The sequence below is a fragment of the Rhipicephalus sanguineus genome, chromosome 2, assembly GCF_013339695.2.
Source record: "Rhipicephalus sanguineus isolate Rsan-2018 chromosome 2, BIME_Rsan_1.4, whole genome shotgun sequence".
Taxonomy (NCBI): Eukaryota; Metazoa; Arthropoda; class Arachnida; order Ixodida; family Ixodidae; genus Rhipicephalus; species Rhipicephalus sanguineus.
Genome location: NC_051177.1, coordinates 174,896,320 through 174,922,792, shown reverse-complemented (window position 1 = coordinate 174,922,792; position 26,473 = coordinate 174,896,320). Strand labels below are relative to the sequence as shown.

The following is a 26,473-nucleotide window of genomic DNA, read 5'->3' as shown; positions in this document are numbered from 1 at the left end:
TCGAATACCTCGGACGCCGGCACTTCCACGCAGCGGGAGCTGGATGGAGACTGGAAGACAGTGCTGGTTCTACGCCTGAGGAAGGCACAGGCTCGAGAACGCAACAAAAAAATTACACCATCTCCTGCTCAAGCGAACCATTTCCCCGCTGCTTCGCATCCACACATAGTTCCCTTTGCGGGAGATGGTGTAATATTTTTCTGCTCAACTTCCCTTTCCTCGTAGCAGTTCTGGAATTTTTCACTTTTCTGAGGTTTGTGCTGGAAATCTTGAGGCGCCTTCTCGTGTATACTTTGATATAAGCAGTGTACCACGTTTCCGAATCTTCCAAAATACATAATTGGCATCCTCATTTGACTACTTTGTCCCTCATGCACTGCCGAATACCAGAGTGACCTTTGATATTACCATTTTCTCGTCCACGGAAAGGCTCCAACGTGGTTAAAAAAAAGAGCGTGGCTGAATCGCTCATGTGTTACAGTAGGGAAGACACGTGGGGAAATTTCCCATGGGATGCAACTGCGGTCTTCATTAGATCACAGACACTTAAGAAGGTGAGCAACGCCTTGAACCTTTTCCGTGGCATCACTGATCGTGGATGAACGCCTAGAAATATGTGTCGTCGACTCAAATAGCAATGTAGGCGCGGAACATGGTCGATTCCAGTGACCAGAAGTCTGACCAAATTTCGCATCTCCTCCTCAGTGACGTCCCTCCAGGATCCGTTCCTCTAATTGTGCGTGGGTTTTTTGAAAATATGCATCCACGCATACTTATTTGTATGGTTGAATATCTCTGACAATTCGTGCGCTGAAAAACAACGCGAAGAAGCCGCCGCGCGGCACTTCGGAGCGCTAGATCAAGGTCCACTGCTCGCTGTCTTCCCGGAGTAAACTTCGCTCTTTCTGCAGCCAGCGTCAAAGGTTCCCGCTTGAACGAAGTTGACGCCTTGCAGATAACAGCTGTGACATTTTGTACGCACCGGATGCGTTTACATGAACGCGCTACCACAATAAAACATCCCGAGGGGAGGGCGAAACTTACCGCCGGATACCTGCTATTGTTTCTGGGTGGTTTGATACGCTATTGCCGCCCGGACTGAAATCCGAAGAATCTAAGTCGTCTTCCGTGTCTGTGTACTACCATCATCCAAGATTTCTGCTCAGCGTTGTCCGAGTACACTACTCGCAGTATTTCCCGTCTTGCACAAAACCTTTTGAATACCATGACGAAAGCGTTTGCGGTAAATCCAACAACATACTCACGATGAATTGCTCTGACTACTGTACACGTGAACAGCGCTATGTACACCTTAACGCCAGTGAAATCTTTCACGAACACTGGCCCTGCAAAGACAACTCCCGTAAATTCAAGAGGGCGCGAATAGCACACACAATCACCGGGAAGTGGGGTTACCGGTGCACTCGCAGCCTTGATTCGGAACCGCGCACAAACCGCACAATTTCGGACTACTCGCTTCACTGCTTATCGCGCTCTCAGTACCCAGAACTGGGCGAGGATCTCAGTGGAGATATCGCCGTCACCACCACGGAGGACAGTTCTATGCGCCTGAAAAATCATGAGGCGCGTGACCACGTGGTTGTGCGGCAGCAGCACAGGCGTCACCTCGTTGTACGTGACGTCGACGTTCTGAAGGCGAGTTGTAATCCTCATGACGCTCTTTCATCTATGGAGGGATTTAGGTCTGTTCCTGACGATGTCTGGTCGAGGTCTTGTCCAACTTCAAGTTGGGCTCTCTCCTTGGCATATGTTTCTGTCTGTGTTTGCCTGAACCAGACGTTCTCTGCCTCTTGGAGTTCAGTAGCACTAAGTGCACCTTCCCTATAGGACATCGGCGATCGACAGCTGTACACGAAGCGCGTTACCCATGCGGTAACGCTTGTGATCCGCAAGCAAAAATTAAACCTGTTTTTGTTGTGACGTGCAATAATACTGAGACGCTTGTCTAACTCGGACGCAACTTGTTCGTCTACACCTCCAGAATCTCGATTATCAGGCAGTCTTGGCCAACTATCCGCCGGACGTGGAAGCCAGTCCGGTCCTTCCTACTAGTGCTGGCAATTTTGATGGGGTGTTAATGAAAGTCCCCGCATCAGCAGATCGGCTTGGTTTTCTTTTCCCGGACAATGATGCCACTGGCTTGGCTATGTTGCTTGACGTATCTCGTTGACTGTTAGAAACAAATTGCTTCCACTTGGTTGCTACGTTTTGCATCCAACAAAGTTTGACAGTTGAGTCCATCCACATGTGCGCTTTCATCTCGCAGTGCCTCGATTTTAGAGCTTCCTGCAAGGACTTTGGGAATCTAGAAGCCAGAACAGCGGCTAGAAGTTCCAAACGTGGTAACATGTTTCGCTTGATTGGGGCCACTCTACGCTTCGAAATTGAAGCTCAATGCCCACATTACCGCTTGCTTCGATGTTGAAGTCTCAGATAAGCGACGGTACCGTAACCACAACAGCTGGCATCCGCGAATACATGAAGCTCTGAGCTTGTAAGCTTGTCAAGTACTAACGAGATCAGAGCTGGAAAGTTAGAACGGCCGAGATCGTTTCAGTCAGTTGGACCAGGTTTCCCTCTCATTTCAATGTGGCTCAGGCATAACTTGTTCCCACGCTGTACCATGCTCCCACAACCTTTGAAAGAGCACTTTCACAGCAATGATGAATGGTGATAGCCAGCTAATGGGTCGAAAAACCGTGTGGTCGTCTGGAGGACACACCTCTTTGTGTCTTTCCTTTCATCGAGAAGCTCCAACAGGGATTCCATCTTTAGAACAAGCTTGTCAGTCGTCGTATCCCATAGCGAACCAAGAACCTTTATGAGAGGCGCTGCTGAACCGAAGTCCAATCCATTAGTGATGGGTCGCCTGAGCTCATCATTATTCGTGGACCGTTTCTGCAGCTTCGTGCCAGCTCTGCTCAGGATGAGATTCACTTCTTTGTAGCGGCGGAAGGCTTCGTTTGAAGAACTAACTCCTGCGACGAGATCGTCAACGTAGAAGTTCTCAGCAAGTGTCATTGCCGTTGATCTCCGCGCAGAATCGACGTGATTGAAATAATACTGGAGCGTCGCTGTGAAGAGGAATGGACTTGCTGGTGTTCCAAATGGCACTCGTGTCGTTCGATATTCCGCAATTTTTGGTGTAGGTTCAGTCGGCATAGGCGGGCTGTCAAACCCTAAGAACCGTAAGGCGTCGTGATCAATGCCGATTTGAAGGAATTTTGTACATCGCCAGTAAGCCAATCTTGTGCAGCCTGAAATTCACCAACATCTTAACCATGTTGTTGTTGATCTGCGGCCCCTTTTCTAATAAGTCGCTCAGGGAAGCTGCTTTATGTGCGTGTGACGAAGAATCGAAAACCACCCTCAGCCGTGTCATCGAGGATGATTCTGTGATAACAGAATGGTGTGGCATATAATAACATCTCGGTGCCGATTGTGATCCGTTGATTTTTTCAGCGTGGTCATCCACTTCATACTGTCTGACTGCTCTGTCGTATTGCTGAATGAGCTCCTCGTTGTTTCCAAATCTCCGCATTAAACCTTGTAGGTGTCTAACTGCAGCACTTCGGTTGTCTGCGAGATCTGTTTTGACGCGCTTCCACCGAAGTGCTACTTCATATCTCCCGTTCTTAAAGGCAATTTTCTGCGTGAATTGCCGTACCACTTCATTTCCTTGGTCGTCGTTAGAGGAAGAGTCTGAAATGCCAATGCCCACTAGATCCCAGAATCGTTGTAGAGCGTCAGACACGTTAGCATCTGTGCAACTCGTGCGAAGTACACAAGCGTGAGCGCTGTCTTCTTTAAAGAGCTCCTCACCAGGTTTGACAATTTGGAGCTGACGAGCACCATGCACTGGGCGCTCACGAACACGTCTGCCAAAATTTGCAACGCTACGCGCCTCGGAAATGGGTCAAATCTCAAGCTGAACGCTACTTGCCCTTCCTCTCACGGGCGCGCGCACAGAGAATGAGGGGATGACGTACATGAGGGAATGGCCCTACGTAGACGGTATTGCTGTGACGTCGGTCATCTACGTAGACGACTGTGCTCTGACGTCGCCAACAGTAGCACGTGACACTGCGATAATTATTTGACACAAAATTCGTTGCTTGAATTGATTAATAAAACTTGAGGGAAATAATGAGACACACAAAGGGAATGCGTGCGTCTTTTTTCATTTTTTACGGTGAATTGCAGCGAGATGAGGGGCTAATGTGCCTCCGTTTCGCATGCGTTCGTGGCCCCGCGGTTAGCGCTTCGAGCAGACGCTAGCCCTGGAAACGAAAGTAATGTTCGGCGCGTTCGAGCACTCATTATGCTCATTTATTCTACCGCGTCGAATTAAACGTTAATTCGGCACTGGCTCATGATACCGCCACTCTCGTGCCTGTACAAATGTCGCAACTTTCATGTCCGTCCCACAGAAGCAGGTAGTACACCACAGAGAATGCCGACACAACGCCCAAGGCCGGTGTATGTAAAAAAGGTAGCGGCCGTGCAACGCCGCTCGCGTGCTCGGGCTCGCTCGGGCAGGCCATGCATACATGACCATGCATGTGCATGACGTGTTCATGCGCATGTGTCAAGTGAAGAGGGCGGGAAAGGAATTTGGCTTGCGAAGGCTACACGGTGCGAGTGGCAAGGGTTTTAAACTCTCCTCCTCGCATCGTGGTTGGGCGCCGCTACAAATTATTGTTTTATCAACTCGTAATGGACCGATTGAAAGAAATTATTGCGGCATACTGCTCTTCATTCGGCACACAACCACTTCCAGCGTCTAACTAAAATTTGCGATGTGGCCTGGTGAGGGGCTCTTTAAAAAATCAAAGGGGACCATGACGCGATGCGAAGCAGTGTTTCGGCATGTAGAGCCCGTGTTTCAGAGGTGGAGTGGTGAGGGGGAAATGGGATAGAAGGAAAGGAGATGGGGAGGGTGAAGAGGAAGGGGAAAGGGAAGGGGAGAGGTGATATGGAGAGGGGGAGGTAAAGCAGGAGTGGAGAGGGGAAAGGAGAGGAGGAGAAAGTGAAAGGGGAGGGGAAGGAGAGGCGTGATGTGGAGAGGGGGAGGGGGTGTAGAGGGGAAGTGGAGAGGGTTTGCGCATGCGCAGTAAGGGTGGTCACGCCGCACACCACCACCACCACCACCGGATTGAACTCCGCTATAAGATGCTTCACATCTAAAATGCGCCCATCACATGGAACCGCTCCTTGAAAGGTCCAGCCGAGCTTAGTGATGATCGCAGCTACACCGGTGACTCCCTCGTGCAAACAAACGCCGTTCAGCGTTATCTTCCACAATTGATCGGCTCCAATGAGTAGGCTAATGCCCACTTGTGTCTTTAGGCAAGGAAGCGATACAAAGTAAGCAATAAACTTGTTTTCAGCAACCGGCCTCTTCACAAATGCGTGTGACTGTGGAGGTTCAATCGAATGATCGCAAATAAAAGGAACCTCTTATGCCTAGATTTCGTGCTTGACGATGTCAAACTGGCTCATTAACGTAACCTTGACTAAGTTGACTTGCTCTCTTGCCGCGCCGTTTAAAGCACCAAACGCTTGCACGTCTGCATCTACCTTCTTCATTATTGACAGGCTTAGTTTACGAAATATATCTTTTCAAATGAACGATCTTTTACTTCCGTTGTTGAGGACTCCACTTATATAGCAAGAACTGCGGTTGCCTAGAGCCCATACACTAAACGTCTGTAGTAATGGGTCATTCTCAAACAAGCTGTCTGGAGACGCTTCAGCGGCAGCATGCAAGCTCGGGCTCGGGCGTTCACTTGGTTTCTTCGTTCGCGCGTAGTTGGGGCCACAAACAGCTGGGTGTGTTCAGAGAAGGACAGACCAAGGGGGGTCCCGACTATTTTTGTTTTGCACGAAATTTTTATATGAGCTGGGCAAGTGTCTCTATAGAAAGGAATGAACCTTCGTTTTGCGGAAATTGTCACGGATTTCTAGGAAAAAATTCGCGTTTCACAACAGGTGGAAAAAGGCAATTCTGCAACTTTCAGATTTCAGAACTTTGGAGGCCTATCACCAAAAACTTAACGCATTGTGGACATTAGTGTTAATTTTTCGTAAATATTCAGCAATAGTACTATCGGCCTACGGAAATTTAAATTTGTGTGACTGACAGTACATTTTTGAAAAATTGCCAAACTTTGATTTTTGAGCGGCTGCCTCTGGCTGACCCCAAATTCAAGGGTCTTTTTTCGCAGTTTTCGCTAAAGCGCTGAAGCTGAAAATATTTCTCACAAGTCTACAAAAGGTTTTTCGCTAATTAAGCAAAAACGTATGCGACTACACTGCATATTTATTTCGTTATAAAATCCCAAAAAGGCCATAATCCCAAAACTAGCGAAAATTGCAACATTTTAGGGTCGTTTTAAAAAAAATAATCATCACCGATTTTTATGAAAATGATGAACTATACCCGACCATGACTGCTAAATATTGTGCTGCAAAAATATGTTGCATTATTTTGTTTTAAGTGATAAAATTGAGCTTATTTTAATACCCATGTATGGTCTTAACATCAATGTGTGGCGTTCTAATGATAAAATAAATTTAATAGACATATTTAGTTCGTAGCTCGCTTTTTTTGTTTTAATAATGACGATGGACCCAGCTTGTGTCTTTTTGACCGTTTTGAGTCACAGAAAAGCTGAGCTTGAATTTTTCAGAGCTCCTCTGTCTGTATCCATTCTACGGCATATTGAGGCAGCAGGCACGCGAGAGCGCGTACAGCAAGACCAGAGCGTAATTGAATGCCACCCGCAAGAGAGGCAAACAAAAGTACGTATAAAAGCCAAGCACGCCGAGAACCTGTGACGGAGAACACATGACCGTCGTGAAATGCGAGACGCACAGCGGTGCACCTGCAACGGTCGGCCTCAGACAGAAGAGGGCGTTCCCCTCACCCCTGAAAAGAAGCTTTTTAGGTGTGGGCCGTATGTCAGTCTGGATGGTTAACTCGAAGAAAGAAGTCGTGTTGTTTTCTACGTGAGTCAATGATACAGTTTTTTCATCACATTGTAGTTACTCTCGTGTCGTCCTCTATTATTAATAATAAGTTATCTCGTAAGCAGATAAAATAGATATTGCGGAGTGTGTAAGAAGCCCACTGCAAGCAGCTCTCTTCACGTAAATCCTGGTGTCAAGACATCAGCTGGGATCCGGCTACTGAACTTTCGTTATTCCACTAAGAACTTCCTTGTACGCTACCTTCACCCCAAAGTGAGTGTACCTTATACTCACTGTAACCTACTGTGTCACCGAGAGACCGCACTGTGGCACAGTTCTGATGGCGAAGTTTCCTGAACGAAATTGCTGCGCCGACTACTTAAAGAGACACAAGCGGAAGATCAGGTTTCAAAGGAATTTCCGCAGTGTCAAAGACTTGGGAATTGACAATCTAAAGAAAGTGTTGGAAGCTGACACAGCGCTCAGAGTGCATGAATCACACTTTCTGTGCCAGAATTGCTTTAGCAACCTTAAGGAAGACATTGAGCATATGGAAGAGGAATCCAGTCAGTCCGATCAGTGTTTCCAGACTACAGAGGAAGTTATGGAGAGCATTAAGGCAGTCGTTGGTGCCCCATCAGCAGTGTCGCCACTAAAGCCTCCTCGGAGTGTAAAGAAAGGGAAGAGACTCTCGTACGCAAAGCGCAAGGCAGATGAAATTACTAGAGCTACTGTAAGAAACATTCGATGTGGAATTCGCACAGCATACCGCATTAAAGACATTCCATCACAATTCAGTTGCTGCGCCTGTGCCAGCTGGAAGAAAAAGCTACACACAGCGTACATCAAGTGCACATCTTTTCGAGAGCGCTGCCGTCTGCTACCCTTGATACATCTGAGCCTAAGAATAAAAGAGGTGCAACGCTTCATCCCAGAGGCAACGAAGCACGCGATTCTAAAGGCCAGGAAGATAGCTGCAGAACAAGGTGTGTGGAAATTTGCACAATATTGTGCAAATTGCAAACTATGCCTTATTGGGATCAAAAATGCGTCGGGGTCTTTGATGTCGACTGATGATGTGCAGGCGCTCTGCGTGTGCACGCAGCCTAGCACCAAATGCTTCTTAGGCGAGTGCGAACAATGTCCTGTGAAGAATGGTCTCAGCCTGGGAACTCTTGGCATAGCACCGGACGAAGAAATTGTATTTGCTACTTAATTGGCAATCAGGTGAACTAATAAAGAAGACCATGATGCCTCCAGCATTCCTAAAGGAATTTCAAAATGTGACCATGAAATGGATCCCTCATAACTACCTCAGGCGCACGCAAGCAAATGCCATACACGAGGAAAAACAGTGTTGTGAAAAGGGTTCCATTGTTTTCCACTTTGACTTTGCCAAAAATTGGTCCATCGTACTCCCAGACGAAGTACAATCCTACCATTGGCAAGGTACGCAAGTTAGCATCTTTACTTGCGTTGTATCGACAAGAAAGTCGACATGGAACTACGCAATAATTAGCGATGTCGTTTGCCACGACTCTGCCCATGCTTGCTAGGCCCTGAGAAAAATCAAGGATCACATTGAAGATTATGCTCCAATTTACACGAAACTAACACTTGTGAGTGATGGAGCAGCGGCCCATTTTAAGAACCGCTTCCAACCGCACGAATTGCAATGCAGTCAGCTTCAGACAACCAAGTGGCTTTTTTCGCCAACGGGGCACGGCAAAAATGCCTGCGACGGCGTCGGTGGCCTTGTGAAACACCAAGCCACACTACATAACCTGCGTTCACCCGCCACCGAGGTCATTCAGTGCGCAAGTGATTTCGTTACTATTGTAGCCAGTAAACTTAAAAAGGTTTTCTTACTGCATATGAAGAAGAGTGAAGTGGAAGCCTTCAGAGAACTGAAGAAGGAGGAATGGAAACTTGCCAGACGGGTTCAAGGTATTCAGGCAACCCACATGTGCAAACACCTGAAATCGGACCAAGGGAATTTCCTGTACGTAGCGCGGTGCGCAGACACAGAGTGGAAGGAGTTGTGAATCTGCAGTGGTGCGAAATTTGATTGCCCAAATGGATATTACTCATTCTAGGTGACGTCAATAAACTATATAATTCGCAACATGAACGTGTGCTTCTTGTAGATTCATAACACCCTCATTCCCACCATCTCAACCCGTTTCTGCAAATGATAAATTCGTCGAAATATTAAGACCGCAACGGTCTTAATATTCCCATACAATGGTAATGCTCGAACCACCTGTACATTATTGTAACCAACTCTAGTCCATAAATTTCGTTGCTTGATGGAAGAAAATCAGGGTAAGTACGCAGTTGAAGATGGTAACACGAAGGCTTTTAATATTAATAAAGTATAGGAAGATATTTTTGCAGGATTTTCATCGAAATATGACCCTCAAGTAGTCTTAGGGCAAGTTATAATCATTTTCCTTAAAGAAACAAACGCGAACCTCACATTTCGGGCCCCCTTTCTCTACCACCTAGTAGCGAGCAATTGGGTCTAGGCACACTAACGCAACAATAACATTTTCCCGTACTGTTAGGGAAATACTAGTTAAATCTCTTTTGCGTTAGATACGTGGTATGATGTGAACTAATATGGTTGACGTGCAGAAAGATTTGCACTCTACACCACGAGCTTTCATTTGTACGCGCTCTCAGGTGCCGGCTGCCTCAATGCACTGGTAGAGATACACACAGTGGAGCTCTGAAAATTTAAGCTCAGCTTTTCTGCGACTCAAAACGGTCAAAAAGACACAAGCTGGGTCAATCATCATTATTAAAACCAAGAAAGCGAGCTACGAAGTAAATATGTCTATTAAATTTATTTTATTATAAAAACGCCACACATTGATGTTAATACCATACATGGGTAATAAAATAAGCTCAATTTTCTCAATTAAAACAAAATAATGCAACATATTTTTGCAGCACATTATTTAGCAGTCATGGCCGGGTATAGTTCATCATTTTCATAAAAATCGGTGATGATTATTTTTTTAAACGACCCTAAAATGTTGCAATTTTCGCTAGTTCTGGAATTATGGCATTTTTGGGATTTTATAACGAAATAAATATTCAATGTAGTCGCATAACTTTTCGCTTAATTAGCGAGAAACCTTTCGTAGACTTGTGAGAAATATTTTCAGCTTCAGCGCTTTAGCGAAAACTGCGAAAAAAGACCCTTGAATTTGGGGTCAGCCAGGGGCAGCCGCTCAAAAATCAAAGTTTGGCAATTTTTCAAAAATGTAGTGTCAGTCACACAAATTTAAATTTCCGTAGGCCGATAGTACTATTGCTGAAAATTTACGAACAATTAACACTGATGTCCACAATGCGTTAAGGTTTTAGTGATAGGCCTCCAAAGTTGTGAAATCTGAAACTTGCAGAATTGCCTTTTTCCACCTGTTGTGAAACGCGAATTTTTTCCTAGAAATCCGCGATAATTTCCGCAAAACGAAGGTTCATTCCTTTCTATAGAGATATTTGCCCAGCTCATATAAAAATTTCGTGCAAAACAAAAAATAGTCGGGACCCCTTGGTCTGTCCTTATCTGAACACACCCAGCTGTTACGTGCTTCCCTTTACAGTTAGCGCATCGGATGGGGCGTCGGTAATCTTTAGAGCGGTTACCTGATATTGCGCACTTGAAACATATTCCCGATGCAAACTTAAGGTAGAGGTGCACGCTTCCGACGCAAGTGCGGGTGAAAGGCAGAAAAAACAAGTACCTGTCGTCTTGTTCTATTCGCTGTGTAAAAGATTGGCCGCGTATCTGCGTGCTCCGCTGCAAATGCCGTGTAGAGACGATAGCGAAGGCGCTGCGTCTACGCTGTGCGAGACATGGACGCCCTCTGGCAATACACCGGGAAATATGAGCTTGTGCAGAGGGTTTCCTTCCTCCGTGGCAGACGGCGTTCGTCGGCGCGCATAGCATGGCATTTTCAGCGCAGCCGCAGCCGCAGCTTAAGAAGCTAAGGTCTTTAGAATTATGTATCTATGTATTTTCTATTAAAGGAACACATCACCTAATATTTACCTAGTGATGTTTCACCTCAGATATGCGTAATATTTACGTTTTGATCAATAACGTTCACAAGTATGAAAAACCGTACCAGTCCATGATGGGTGGGCGGTAAGCAAGTGGTTGTACTTTGACCGGTGGCTGAATCGGGTGACAGACAGAGAAACACAGACAGACCAAAATTTCTGCGTTTAGGTTCCCCAATAAAGACTATCGTCTTTAACGGAAGCGGTAGGCTTCGCACTGGGCCTCATGTCACGCCTTTCTTCAGGCGTGTCGCGCACACAGGTCTCCTGTTGCCCGCTTTTCTCACGGGCTTCTACCTCCAGCTGTAGATGATCACTCAGCTGCTGTAGCTCCGTTTCTGACAACTGAGTCTCGTTGGGTCCTTCCATTGAGCTCTGTCGCTTATTGTAACGTTCCACCACGATGTCACTGGGGATCACCTTGGTCAGAATCTCGAGAAGCACCGCAGCGTATGAAACCTCCAATCGTCCAAGAGTCTTGAGGCCTCGCACGTGAATGGTCACCGTATCTAGGAGATTCTTCGTGGCGGTCTGGTCAGTGGAGCATCGTACAGACTTGACTGTTCTGAGGTTTTCAAAATCCTCGTGTTTCCGAAGCGGTTGGCTGTAATTTCGATGGCATCTGCATATGAAGCATCAGTCACTTGAGTTACCTCGATCGCTTTGGTCATTGTTCCAGCCAAAAGGGATTTAAGGTAGTAGAATCTGTCGGCGTTCGTCAGATCGGCGTTTGTATGAACGGCATGCTTGAACACATCCCAGAATGGCTGCCACTGTAGCACTCCTCGGTTGAAGTAAACTAATTTATGCTTCGGTAGTCTTGAAGCATCGGCCACCGGCCTTGAGACATCACTGATGGAACGATCTCCGGAAGTCGTACCTGGGGTTACAAGGTTTGGATACCGGCAGGCCTCGATCTGCCGTCGTTTCAGGCTGAAGTTGTTCGATCTGGTAAGGGGGAAGGGACAACGTTGCTGCTCCGTTGTCTTCATACTCCGAGACCGGCAAGTAGTCCTCGGCTGCTTACTCGTCCGTGAGGTGTCCCTCCAGCTATTCGTTGAGCACCCGTAGTACCTCGCTGCAGTTTTTCAGTCTGCCGTGCAGCACTCGAAGCGACAAGGCGCTAAATTGTCTCGATTGAATGAGTTGGCTTGCCTCGTTACGGAGACGCGTGTGCAAATCTCTTTGGGTCGCTCGTTTACCGTTTATCCGATCCATCTTCGTTGCTGCGGAAGTCCTTTCGTTGTGGGGTCGCTTGGCCACAAAGTTCCAGGGTTTCTCGGTACCATGAAATGTAGGAGAAAGGCAGAAAGGCATCTGAGCGGCAGGGCATAGTCGAGAGATTAATTTAGGCGGTGTCGGCGAGATACCAGACAAGGAAGCGAAGTCTTGTTCCTGTGATGGAGGGAGTCGTAGTGAGATAGCACAAGGAGTATATACCAGTCACGTGCCTCGCCGGTGAAAGGACCACTGCTATGGAAGCCGTTAACGATCCATTGCACCCCACCGAAGGGCTTGGAGCGCGTACGCAAGATAACCGCTGGTCATTAAGAATAACAGACTGGTTCCAAGAGAAGGGAAACGCGCGAGGGGGAGACAGAACATTAGGTGGGCAAATGAGATTATTATGCTCGCGAATAATAATAACGTGTCCCTAGCCAGCACAGGACCAGGCTGATTGGCGGTACATGGGAGAGGCCTTTGCAATGCAGTGGCGCAGTCAGGTTGATCATGAAGGTGAAGAACCCTTCCACAATTTGGTATTTTGAATTAAAGGACAACAGTACAGCTAAAAGAAAGTTGGTGGCGGAATATTCGAACTCTAACTCTTTATCATGAGACGCAAACTTGTGGTCGAGTGCCTTGCATGGCCCTCCTCCCATGTATCTGCATGATCTCGCTAAAGGAATAAACGACCAGACACAAATAGACATAATTTTACTAGACTTTTCAAAGGCATTTGACCGTCTCTGCCATGCCAAGCTTCTTCAAAAGCTCAGACATATTCTAGGGGATGGAGCAATCTTCCGCTGGATAAAGTGCTATTTAACTGACCACCGCCAATTTGTACAGTTAGGAGGCAGCACTTCTGAAGTAATGCCGGTGCTTTCTGGAGTACCTCAGAATTCAGTTTTGGCTCCTATCCTGTTTCTTTTGTTTATAAACGACATAACGTGTAGGGTTCAATCTAAAATTAGGTTATTTGCAGATGACTGCGTCCTGTATAGAGAAATAAAAAGCCAGCAAGATCAAATATGTTTGAACAATGATTTCGCCTTGTTAGCACAATGGTGCGAGAGTTGACAAATGGTCATCAACTTCGATAAAACAGTTGCAATGACAGTAACAAAAAAGAAATCCAAAGTTACAATTCCGTATGGCTATGATAGCGTCATTCTTAAAAAACATTGACTCAGTACAAGTACTTGGGCGTCATCATATCGTCAGATCTCGGATGGTCGGCGCATGTAGATCAGGTGACTGGCAAAGCGATGCGGAAACTAATGTTCTTAAAGCGGGCCTTGCGATACTCGACAAGAGAAGCCAAGCTCTTGGCCTATGCGTCGATTATACGCCCTATCTTAGAATATGCGAGCGTGGCATGGTTCCCCTCTACCCAAAATCACATAGCCACTATCGAGGCTATCCAGCGCAAAGTCGCCCGTTTTATCTGTAGCAGGTATAGGTGCACCGACTCGCCTACGCAAATGCTCACGGAGATTGGCCTTCACAAGCTAGCCAGTCGTGCGATGCTATCCCGACTCAAATTTATGTACCTAATTCTACACAACAAACTAAAAGTACATCCGAACACGTTTCAATCAACACTTCCAGAGAAACCCGTCACAACAATCACCTCACACTCCAAGAATACTTATGCGCCAACAATGCTTTTAGTTTTTCGTTTTTCCAGCGGGCAGTGCGAGAGTGGAATGCTTTACCAGAGATGGTGGTTGCGCAGCCCACTGTCAACAAATTTCTTGAACTTGCTGGCCAAACCGTTCTGTCAGCTACATGATAGCGACGCTGCCAGGATTGTGCTGATCACTGACCTCCTTTCCAGTATACTTCAAATTTGTGATCTGAAAAAGTGGAAGTCGGTACCAACTTTGTATGTTGCGTGCTTACCTTTTTGTTTCTTTTATGTGTTATCTTTTTTTTTCAGTGTTTGCACATGGGACTGAGACATGTGCACTCGTTATTAATGTAGGTCCGTTATCGTTATTATGTACCATGGCTTTTTTGTAATCGTACCTATGCAATTGTATAAATATGTGAATATATAATGTTTGTAGACACTTTTCAACCCACTCCTGTAAAAATCCGTGACGGGATTGGCAGTATTGCTAAATAAATAAAAAAATATGTCTATGCTGTCAGCTGACTTCTTGCTATCTTCATCATTTCCGTCGATCCTGACGTGACCATGTACCCGATGCCAAGCCTTTGCTGATTTCGAAAGGTAGGACTGCTATTCCCGCGTTTCATATCTTCTTGTGAGATTCGCGCTGATGTTTCGTGAAGTTTTCGGCTGCTCCCGCGTGGCTGTCGGGGCGTGCGTTTGAGTTGAGGAAGACCGGACTGAACACCGAGCTGTACACGAAAGATACGAAAAAACAAATAGTCACAAGGGCGCAGATTAATCGAGAACGAATAGGATACTTAGGTTATCTAATGTGTGCAGTTTTGGGAAATGGAAAGCAAATGGGGTAGATATAAACAAATAAGGAAGTGGAGGTCATCTAATTCGTGCTCAATATTCATTTCACTTGTTGCTGCTGGGCGGCGTGATCCGCCGCCACCTGATCATCCGGATGTAGCCTTATCCTGGCGGCTCACCTTTGCCTCCAATGACATAACCCCCACTTGCGTTAAATGCGGTTAATATGAATATTTTAGCTGGTTATCTAGATACGTCTTCTTGAATAGTTAACAGGGAATCGCGTGAAAGAGCTACGAGAGAAATAAAGAGAGAGGTAAAACAGCAAAACAAGATGGATGCACCACACTACTAATCAGTGCGACGGTGCCACTGCTTGAAGGCCAGAGAATTCCCTTGTGGAGGTTAGCTTTCGCATTGTTTCTGCTTTGCAAGAACTCTTGGAGATTCCAACAGTTTGCCATCCCAGTACACATAGTTGTGCGCAAACAATGATGCAAAAACTGTATTAATATCCTCGATCGAAAGAAAAAAGAATGGCAAAGTACTGATACCATTCAAGATTCTAAAGCAATTGATATGCTGGAGAATTCCCTTCATACCGGTTCAGTGAACCCCGCAAGTGCTAATACCTTCAGCTGTCTGCGTGCATTCTAGGTCCGGAGAGAGAGAGAGCGAAATCTCTTTAATGAAAAGCAGAGAGCTCTGCCGGCATACCTAAAGGCGCCTACATGCTACTCTGTATAGGGGAGGGCAGTGAGGGCAGAAAGGCCCTAGAAGGAGGAGGGCAGGAAAGGAGAAGGAGAAAAAAGATAATTACACCATCACCCGCTAAAGGGGACCATGAGGCGATGCGAAGCCGGAGCACTTGCACGATCGCGTTCCGTTGACATTCGTTGCGCATGCTACCGACCTCGGTCAGATTGTTATCGAACCAAAGACGGTCGCACACATTTTTTATTTTTATATTTGATTCAGCAAATGCATCACAGGCCCCAGAAGAGGCATGGGGTGAGGGGGCATACAGTTCAATACATATTACACATGCATACCCTCATTAAAAAAAGAAAATTTCCACAGTCAAGAAAACTCCAAAATACCACTTTATACATGATATGGGGAAAATAACAGTAAACAGGGAATTAACAAACAAGTAAACAGACATAAAAAGGATTGCATATTGTGACAGTAAGTATAGCATAGGCAAACATTTTCACATGCAATATAATACAGTTTCTTACATGTACCATAATAACGACTCAAGGGCGTGGCAGTGAAATGAAAGATGCAAACGTAATACGATTTAGAAGATTATCAAGAAAAATATGCATACTAAGTAAAGGAAACTAAGCGTGGTGTGAAAAATGTTTGGTCGGTTGCATGCAAAAGGTCGTCATGGTCTTTAAGGGAAGCAATGTTATCAGGTAGGCTGTTCCAGAGACGGAGAGCGCGAGGTAACAGTGAAAAATTAAATGATTGCGTTGCACCATAGAGGCGGGCGTAGCTGTTAGCGTTGTGCAATCATTGCAATGTGGAGACTTGGTGTTTCAAGCATGGTAATGATGACTCCTCAGGGTGAATTATCTTTGCTCTTGTTTCTAACTTGAATATGGCTCTAAATGAAAAACTATTGTTTAGTTGAGCAAAATGGGGGCAAGTTGAATCCATGCGCAATTTTTCAAGAAGTGAGGCCACGCGATCGCGTGTTCGAAGTCATATTGAGCATGGCTGTACGTTTCGTCCACGTCATGGCTGTCATGTTTAGATTGGTCATTTATATTCGCAATGCACTCATCACTTGCCATACTGATTTCCGTAGATTGTTAATGAGTGCCAGAAGATCATCAAGGCCAGATAGACGGACGGGCCGACAGACAGACAGACAGACAGACAGACAGACAGACAGACAGACAGACAGACAGACAGACAGACAGACAGACAGACAGACAGACAGACAGACAGATAGATAGATAGATAGATAGATAGATAGATAGATAGATAGATAGATAGATAGATAGATAGATAGATAGATAGATAGATAGATAGATAGATAGATAGATAGATAGATAGATAGATAGATAGATAGATAGATAGATGCCCTCAGAGTCCCTCTGGATTTTTTTTCTGCCTTTATTGATTTGTTCAGGGGAATATTCAAATTATCCTAGGGTTCAAGACCAAAGGGAAGCATTGCCTGAATAGGCCGTGCCACCCACAAGGAGCAGCAGGAAAAGGACAACATTTAGAAAATGTAAGATCACGCATGAAAATTAATAAATACACATATTTTAGACGCATTAAAAGCAGAATCGATGAAAATAAACAGCAACAAAATAAAAACAGAAACATGAACGTTAAACAGTTTCCTGCGCACTTTCAAGCAAGGAATTCAGAAGTTGATGCACAATTATATAAGCATGTTACACATAGTTCAGGAAAAATGAATGCAAGACAACCAAAACAACCTTACAAAGCTCACAATCCACTTGCAGCGAAAAACAAGCATGGATGAGGAATAATATCTTTGGTCGTTTAACTTTATTGTGATTAGTCTGCGAGCAATAATTTTCATGTCATTTTTCTAAAAGGTTGGTTGGAAATTCAATAATATAGGAAGTCTGTCCATAGGGGATAGTCGTTGAGGCGGTTAAGGGTTTGCATTGCGAATTGTTGTTCATAATATTTTTTTCTGCTATGCGGTTCGCTTTGTTCCGCACCGTTCGGCTATCGTTATCTATGTGCTTATTCAGAAGCCTTCGCATTCAATAAATAAGACAATAAAATTTGGGGAACTCTTAAGCGTCGCCTTGAAGAGTTGAACGCGATACCGATATCATGCCCCTAGTGCGTACATCGACCACTACGTGTGTGTAACGGAATACGCGCGCTAAGGTAATGTAATGGGTGCCAAGCTTAAAGCCAGGAGCAGTTAGGCGCGAGAAACTTTTTTCTAATTTGCGGTGCATCCACTACGTGGTCTTAAGGGAGGTCACGCAGTAATGTGTGCCTTCTCTCACGCAGTGATCTGGCTCACGCACAAGTCACGCAGTAATATGGCGGGCTTTAAACCACCAAGTCGTTATGATATTCACATGGTGCGACGCACGATGGAAATGTACGCTTGCACCACGCAATATTACGGCGATATTACATATCGTACTCTGACACCTGTATACAGTACTCGTATGTTTGTGATGCAGCAAAGTTACTTTCAGTACAGCTGCCAACAGAGGCTTGGCTGTGTGATAGACGATCTGCTTCCCACGCAGAGAGACTGGGTGCGATTTTCACTCGGACGCAAAATTTTTATTGCGTATTTTATTTTTCTTGATTTTTCTGTCGCAGACAAGATGATGATTCTTCGCTCAGAACTAGCTACGCCGACACCAGAATTTTAGCGAAACGAGCTCTTTAACGCTGTCGCGTTAACAGGTGTACTTTTGAGTCATTCTTGTTGTCGCGCTGTCCGAACCTCACATAAAAGTATCAACTAAGTAGTACTTAACAAGTTGTTCCTGAAGGGGTTACGCACCCGTGTCAAAGATTGTACAACTTCATTTCATTTCGCACACCCAACAATGCATCTAAGGGGCTATGTTTCGAAAGGCTGAAAAGGAATATTGCAGTGCCTAATTAAACCACTGTGGCTGTCAGTGTACTGATGATATCCTGTTATTGCTAGACTTGTTCACTTTCTACCTTACGACTGCGTCATTTAATGAGCGCGGCAAACATTTCGAATTACTCAGTGTAATGTAAGAAGTGAAAACTAGGGAATGCTGGTAATTGTTAATAAAGCGCCGAAGAAGCACAACTGCGCCGAAAATGAATGTCCTGGTAGGTTTACACTTCTGACAGTGTTTAACAGTGAGAAGCACGAAGTTTTTAGAAGATTTTTTAACCACAAACTTCAGAACGTAGCGTCAACACACGAATCTTTATTGTGTGCGATTTCTAACAAGTTTTCAGAAGAGAAATTTTAGCCGCGATCAGAATCGCATCCGCAAAGGCGCGCGATTGTTGCTCCTGCAACAAAGGCACAATTTATCATGACGGCTACATAGACTCATGGAAATCAGGGCAATGATGCATCATGTTTTCTTTGCGTCGTCTCACAGCTGCATAGGTGACCTTGTTTACATCGCCTTGGCGAATATCCACATTTTGATATATTATCAAAAAAACAAAAACAAAATGCCTCGTGCAAAATCGACCTTTCAAGCGCAAATGTAATGCCGTGTTCTGTAATCCAAGAATATCACATACTCTCAAGTGTTTTCTTCTCCATCCCCTAACAACCCTAACAATACATAACGGAAGCTTAAAGACCGCAGCAAAACATATTTACATTATGGGACTGTTGTCTCCAGGGGCAACAAACATTCATCACAGACGCCTTTTCTGATTGAATTCGTATATTTCTGTCTGACTATATTGTTTACCTTCTCGCTCCCAAATATCTAGCGAAAAAGACCTTGCGAAACTTCGTCAAGGTCGAATAGCTGTGTAGAAACTTCTCGCATGAAAGCTTGTCACCTGAAACAAAAGGAACTAGCAAACTCCAGGTCATATTGACCATTCTAAGTAAATCAATATACTTGATAATCCCCTGCAGAGAAGATTCTTCAGCTTGGAAGAGGCTAACAGCATCAGCTGCGTGCGTGCATTCCATGTTCGAAAAAATTCCGGAAAACCTAAAAGCGTAACAATTAAAACAATTAGAGGGAAAAAAAGAAAAAAAGATTTGTGAACGGACCACGTGCACATACTTGGACATACTAACAACACGTGTTTCCTGAAAATAAAAGAAAAAATGCGACAAAAGAAAACTATTTAGATACACTAGCATCGTCCAGGTGGACACATGAAGTACATTCCTGTCGTCCGTTGTCGAGCTCTCCTTCTCCGGCTGCCCACTCCTCATTTGTTCCTGAAGCATTTACGCAATAAGTACATTCCTTTCGTCCATTGTCAGCCTCACTCTTCGGCTCCCCAATAAGCATATAAAAAAGGGGGTCAACAGACAAAAGCTTTGTACAAGTCCAGAAAATTGTAGAGGATAGGTACATTCAATGAAAAACAGTCAGCCACGATCTGCGGTCGGAGGCTCAAGGCAATGTTATTGAAGTAAATGGAGAATACTCTTCAGATTTTTGCAGGGGGGGTCGAATCTTTAAATTGTTCGAGTGTCGGAGTGTTTTCATTGCAGGGAGGATTATTCAAATGCAGCCCCCTCTCCATTGCCCTGCCTTCCTCTCGGAATGCTTGTGCGGATGTTGCATGCCCGGCATTCTGCTCCTGATGATATCCGGAAAAAAAACGAGAAAAAGGAAGAAAAGGGAAGAAAAAGAGAGAGCTTTCGTTAAGATTATTATGATCTTGAATCTCCTAGAGCGCGAATTGGAGACACTATGCCTGGATGGATATTTAGTCCAGCCTTGAATTTATAAATCATAAATCACACCATCTCCCGCTAAAGGGGACCATGAGGCGATGCGAAGCAGTGTTTTGGCATGTAGAGGCCGCATTCTATAGGTGGAGTGGTGAGGGGGAAAGGGAAGAGGGGAAGTGGAGAGGGGAAATGAGAGGGCGAATGGAACGGGAGAGGAGATGTGGAGAGGGAGAGGGGAAGGGGAGGGGATAGGGGAAGTGGAGAGAGAAGGGAGAGAGGGAAGGGGAGAGGTGATGTGGAGATGGGAAGGGTAGAGGGGGAAGGGAGAGGGGAGTGGAGAGGGTAACTGGAGAGGGCTTGCGCATGCGCAGTAAGGGTGGTCACGCCGCACACCACCACCACCACCGGATTGAACTCCGCCATAAGATGCTTCACATCTAATATCATTCGCGCTGTGGACGCTCCCTTGTACTGGAGAAACCGTTTTGTAAGTGTGTAACATTGATGGAATCAAACGAGTGCTCTTCCGAATTGATATGCTGAGACAGAGGCAGATGCGAAAGCGAATTAACATGAGAACGATGGTTAATAAAAACGAGTGCGGAAGACCGCGTCAGTCTGACCTATGAATTGAATACAGTTGAAACCCGCAATAACGAAATTGGCGGGGAAAGCAAAAAAAGTCACAATTTCGCCGCAAGGGCGAAGCAATAAATGCGATAGCAAGAACCTAATGCTATACGAATTGAGGCTCGCCAGTGGATACTCTCAGTTTGAACAGCACTCCTGTTGAAAAGGCGGCCGAAGCAGCGTAGCAAACTAGCGTGCTTCAAGTGTCGAGCTGTGACACTTGATAGTTCGCGCTCATCTTCTGTTTGTTCGTTTAGCGGCGTCCCTTGAGCTCGAGTGACTTTCGTACGCTCCGTAACATGAGCGCGGGCATCACGGTGAAAGCGTGAAACATCCCTCTTCCCCTCACCATGAGAAAACCGCGCGAGCAGACAGCGGAAGGGCAAGGTTCTCCTTGCGCAAATATAAGAAGAAGCGAGCGAGCTCGCCGGCGACTTTTAAATGCGCCCGTCGCGCTCGCAGCGCCATCTCGCTGGTGATGAAGCAACGCTTATAACCGCCTGCCGTCTCTGGTGTGTATCTAACGCTCGCCGTTAGCTACGTGGAGGATCTGCGTTTCGTGGCGTAGTGGGTAGCGCCACTCGCTGCGGAGCAAGAGGTGCCTGGTTCGATTCCGCGCTTCAGAAGCATTTTACTGAATTATTTTTCTTTGGGGCTTTCATACATACATATACATACTTATACATATACGGTGCATGACGGCGGCGACGGCGACGGCAGAATTCAGCCGAGACTGTCCATATAATTGCTATCGCAATAAAATTTCGCTCTTGCGGGAATTTTGCTGGCGCGAGAATGCGGCAGAAGAGACATGGAATTTACAATAAAAAACAAATTTTATTTCGAAAAGTCAGTAAGTTTGCTTTGGCGGGCCTTACCATGCAGCAGTTTTACGCCGCTCGATCGGGAATCTCGTTTGCCACGGCACGAAGTTCGTCCCATGCACTGGTCAGTGACGGCGGCAATGCGCTGTCACCAGTACCGTCATCAAGTGCGCCTACAGGCGAACCTTCTTCCGGCTCCGCTGGATCAGCGCAGAATCGTCGACAGCGAGCTGCACACAACGCCAAATTCGTCGGCGATGTCCATTTTTTTCCTGTCCTTTTCCACCTCACTGATGATTGCAGCTTTTATCTTGCAGCGTGATGAACTTCCGCTTTTTCGTTGGAGGCGGCATCTTCGCAGGCAGCAAATTCGGACGAAGCAATCACAGCACACAGTTCACGTTGCTCCAAGACCAAGCAAACACTCCACAAATGGCTCCATAAACGCGACCATGTGCGCGCAAAGCCGACAAAGCCAAGCACAGAGCCAAGCGAACAAAACTCCATGAGGAATGTGGATTTGGCTACGTAGTCCGCGTTAACGAGCAGGTGTTTCGGCAAGCCATCATTATCATTGTCTCCGGTTTTACGGTTTTTTTTGTAAACAATGATGGCGGCTGCTTCTCAAGTGCGCTGTAGTGATAGTTTTGCGCAATTTAAGTATAGCATGAATGCATTTCAGCAGGTTTCGAATGTAGTTAATGTTGCGAGAGTAGATTATTTGCGCACTCGTGTTTCAAAAATTTCGTTAATGAGGGACTGCGGTATGAATATCTCTTGTAGTCGCGAGTTACGAAATGCATTGACTCCTATGGGCGTTCGCCGGTGCTCCGAAAATATTTCGGTGCGGTGAGAATTTCGTCCCCTCGGGATTTCGTTATCGCGGGTTTCGACTGTACTGCATAATCCGGACTACAGAAGGTAGACTACAATAGAGCTGTCACACTTAAGATTTAAGTGAATAGGGTATTTGAAACTGATTTGCGTGCTTTCAGCAACGTTGATTGCTTGTATGTGTTCGCACACCTTGCAGCGAGCCTTGCAGCATGGCTGACATCCCGTTACAGGTGTCTTATCGGTTTTCGAACGCACAAGACAATCCTAATGTTTTTGGGGCGTCTATAAGTGACTCGCGGAGGGGAAGGGACAATTCTCGATAGTTGTTTACTCTGTTGTAAGACGTTAAAGAGTCTCTTTTGAATTTTGTTTACGTTAGGGGGGTTTGTTTCCAAATGTCAGCATCAACTTTTTTCGTCCCTGTTGCTTTAAATTTTTCAGGTGGTAAAGTTGCTGCTGGCGATATAGGTTTGCCCTTTCACTTATGGTGTCATTGAATATGGAAAGGGGAGAGTGTTGCTTTGCAAGTACGTTGCGCAAGTTCTCTGCGTTGGCCTTGAAGTCTCCGGGGCGGGAGCAAACTCTTCTGAATCGGTAGGCCTGCGAATACGGGATGCTCGTCTTGTAGTGACGAGGGTGACAACTATAAAATTGCTGCCTGTCTGTAGGCTTTTTTCTAAAGGTTAGTAGTTAATGATTATTCTTCTACGTTTACGTGGACGTCGAGGAAATTCATTTCATTTGTTGAGTATGTATAAGTGAATGTTATGTCTGGATGAGCTTTGTTGAAAGATTCTATAAATATAATTAGGTCTGCTTGTGTATTCGGCCAAATTATAAAGCTTATCATCTAAGAAGCGTTTGTAAAGAAGTGGCTTAAATTTCTTGGTTGACAGAAACTGTGTTGCCACATGAATTCATACCAACTCGTCCAGCTCTCAGTTTTACTGAGTTGCAAGATCATTCAAAAAATTGTTACAGTAGTGAGGTACCATTCGAGTCCCCATGGCAGTGCCCTTCCTTTTAAATATTATTGGTTATGAAACTCGAAGCTATTGAGTTCAGGTAGCAGCTTCGCAAGGGTTTAGGTGATATTGCACTTGGCGAGTCATCACATTTATGCGCACTATAGGACTCTACTAATCTTTTGATGCCTTCACTATGAGAAATATTGGTCTACAGGGAAGTTACATCAAAAGTTAGAACGAAGGCACCATCACCGATTTTTATATCTTTGATGGTCCGTTTGAAGTGGCTCGTGTCACGTATGTAGGAGGAGTGTGTAGACGGTATGTTCTTACTTAGGGAGTCTATGCCACTCGATATTGGTTGCATTGCCTCTGTACATGCATACACACACACACACACACACATATATATATATATATATATATATATGTATATATATATATATATATATATATATATATATATATATATAACTGAGGGTAAAGGATACCATCAGTGATCAAGTTCTGTTGTAGACAAGGACTGATGGCGCATTGAGCGTTTCTATCTACGTATCTAGCTACTATCTACAGAGCCGCCTCCTTAACTTGGTTGGAGCACACGGGAACAAGCAGGAGCATATGGCCTGCAGCCATATGCTCCCGCGTGGCTCTCGTGGCGTACGTTTTAGTTCAGCCAGATCGGACTAAACATCGACCGGTACACGAAAGATACAAAACAAGTCAATGTCAAAAATTCACAGAATTGTCAAGAAACAGGATACTTAATGTAAATCGTGTGGTTTGAGATGGGGAAAGCAAATGGGGTAGATATAAGGAAATACCAAGTGGAGGTCATCTAATTCATGGTCAATATCTATATTAGTATTTGCGGCTGGGCGGTGTGATCCACCAACACCTGATCAGAAGGGTGCAGCCTTATCCTGGCGGCTCACCTTTGCCTCCAATCACATAACCTCAAGTTGCGTTAACTACGGTTAATTTGAATGTTTTAGCTGTTTGTCTAGATACGTCTTGTTGAATAGTTATCAGGAAATCGCGCGAAAAAGCTACGAGAGATATAAACAGGGAGGTAAAACAGCAAAACAAAAAGGATGCACCACACTACATATCAGTGCGACGGTGCGACTGCTTGAAGGCCACAGAATTCCCTTGTGGAGGTTACCTTTCGCAATGTTTCTACTTTCCGAGAACTGTTGGAGATTGCAACAGTTTGCCATCCCAGTGCGCATAGTTGTGCGCAAATAATGAGGCAAAAACTGTAATAATATCCTTGATTGAAAGAAAAAGGAATGGCAGAGTACTGATATCTTTCAATATTCTAAAGCAATTGATATTTTTGAGACTTCTCTGCATACCGGTTCATTCAACCCCGCAAGCGCTAATAGCTTTACGTGCTTGGAGCATTATTGGTCCGGAAAACTTGCTGGGTCATTCCAGCCTGTGAAGGTGTATGACTGGCAAAGCCGCGTACTATACTCTAGAGAGGTGATACATAATTGGGAGTAAATCGCGGTGTTCAGTGGCCGGTTCTAAAAAAGAAGCTAATGAAAAGGCTGTAGAACAGGAAGACAATGTTGTGTAAACTACAAAGTACAGCCGCGCTCAATATAACTTCCAACCCGGGAGCGCGTGGCCTTATATCTTCAGAGATTGTGCATGGCTTGATTTTTTTAAATTTTATTTAGCAAATGCCTCACAGGCTCCAGAAGAGGCATGGCTTGAGGGGACATACCGTTCAATACATAATCATATGAATACGCTCATTCAAAAAAGAAAACTTCCACAAAGTCCAAGACAATTCTAAAATATCATTCTGTACATGTCAGGGGATAAATAACAGTGAAAAAGCTAATTAACAAACACGTAAACAGACATGGAAAATATTGCATATCATGACAGTAAGCATAGCATAGGAAAAGATTCTTTCATAGTCAGAATATAATACAATTTCCTACTTGTAAAATAATAACGACTGAATCGCGTGACAGTGCAATGAAAAATGCAAACGTAGCTGTGAGTGCTGTGCAATCTTCGCGATGTGGAGACCTGGTGTTTCAAGCATGGCAATAGTGATACGTCAGAGTGAATTATCGTAGCCGTTATTTCTACAAATTATTGCTTATCTGTCACTTGGATATGGCCCTAAATGAGAAACCATTGTTTAGTTGAGCAAAATAGGGGCAAGTTGAAGCCATGCGCAATTTTTGAAGAAGTGAGGCCACGCGCTCGCGTGTTGCAAGTCATATTGACCACGGCTGTACAATTCGTCCATGCGATGGCTGTCATGTTTAGATTGGTCATCTATGTTCGTAATACACTCATCACTTTCCATACTGATGTCCGTATAGTATACCATGTTAATTAAGTTCCGGAAGATCATTAAGGCCAGATAGACGGACGGGCCGACAGACAGACAGACAGACAGACAGACAGACAGACAGACAGACAGACAGACAGATAGATAGATAGATAGATAGATAGATAGATAGATAGATAGATAGATAGATAGATAGATAGATAGATAGATAGATAGATAGATAGATAGATAGATAGATAGATAGATAGATAGATAGATAGATAGATAGATAGATAGATAGATGCCCTCAAAGTGCCTCTGGGTTTTTCTTTTCTGCCTTTATTGATTTGTTCAGGGCAATATTCAAATTTTCCTAGGGTTCAAGACCAAAGGGAAGCATTGCCTGAATAGGCCGTGCCACCCACAAGGAGCAGCAGGAAAAGGACAACATTCAGAAAATGTAAGATCACGCATGAAAATTATTAAATACACATATTTTAGACGGATGAAATGCAGAATCGATGAAAATAAACAGCAACAAAATAAAATCAGAAACATGAACGTTAAACAGTTTCCTGCGCACTTTCAAGCAAGGAATTCAGAAGTTGATGCACAATTATATAAGCATGTTACACATAGTTCAGGAAAAAATGAATGCAAGGCAATCAAAACAACCTTACAAAGCTCACAATCCACTTGTAGCGAAAAACAAGCATGGATGAGGAATAATATCCCTGGTCGTTTAACTTTATTGTGATTAGTCTGCGAGTAATAAATTTTCATGTGATTTTTCTA

The 26,473-nt window shown here is 44.9% G+C and overlaps 1 long non-coding RNA gene across 2 annotated transcripts in view; it reads left to right on the top strand.

The window, feature by feature from the left end:
- LOC119381394 (uncharacterized) overlaps positions 1-26,071 on the top strand; it is a 32,274-nt gene extending 6,203 nt beyond the window's left edge. The window contains exons 2-3 of one of the 2 annotated variants that reach the window (XR_007415289.1): positions 14,512-14,530; positions 26,056-26,071. This is a non-coding gene — a long non-coding RNA (uncharacterized LOC119381394). Of the gene's footprint in view, positions 1-14,511; positions 14,531-16,896; positions 16,913-26,055 lie in introns of those variants that run through there. The other variant, XR_005181428.1, reaches the window with a different exon arrangement.
- The last annotated feature ends 402 nt before the right edge of the window (positions 26,072-26,473 follow it).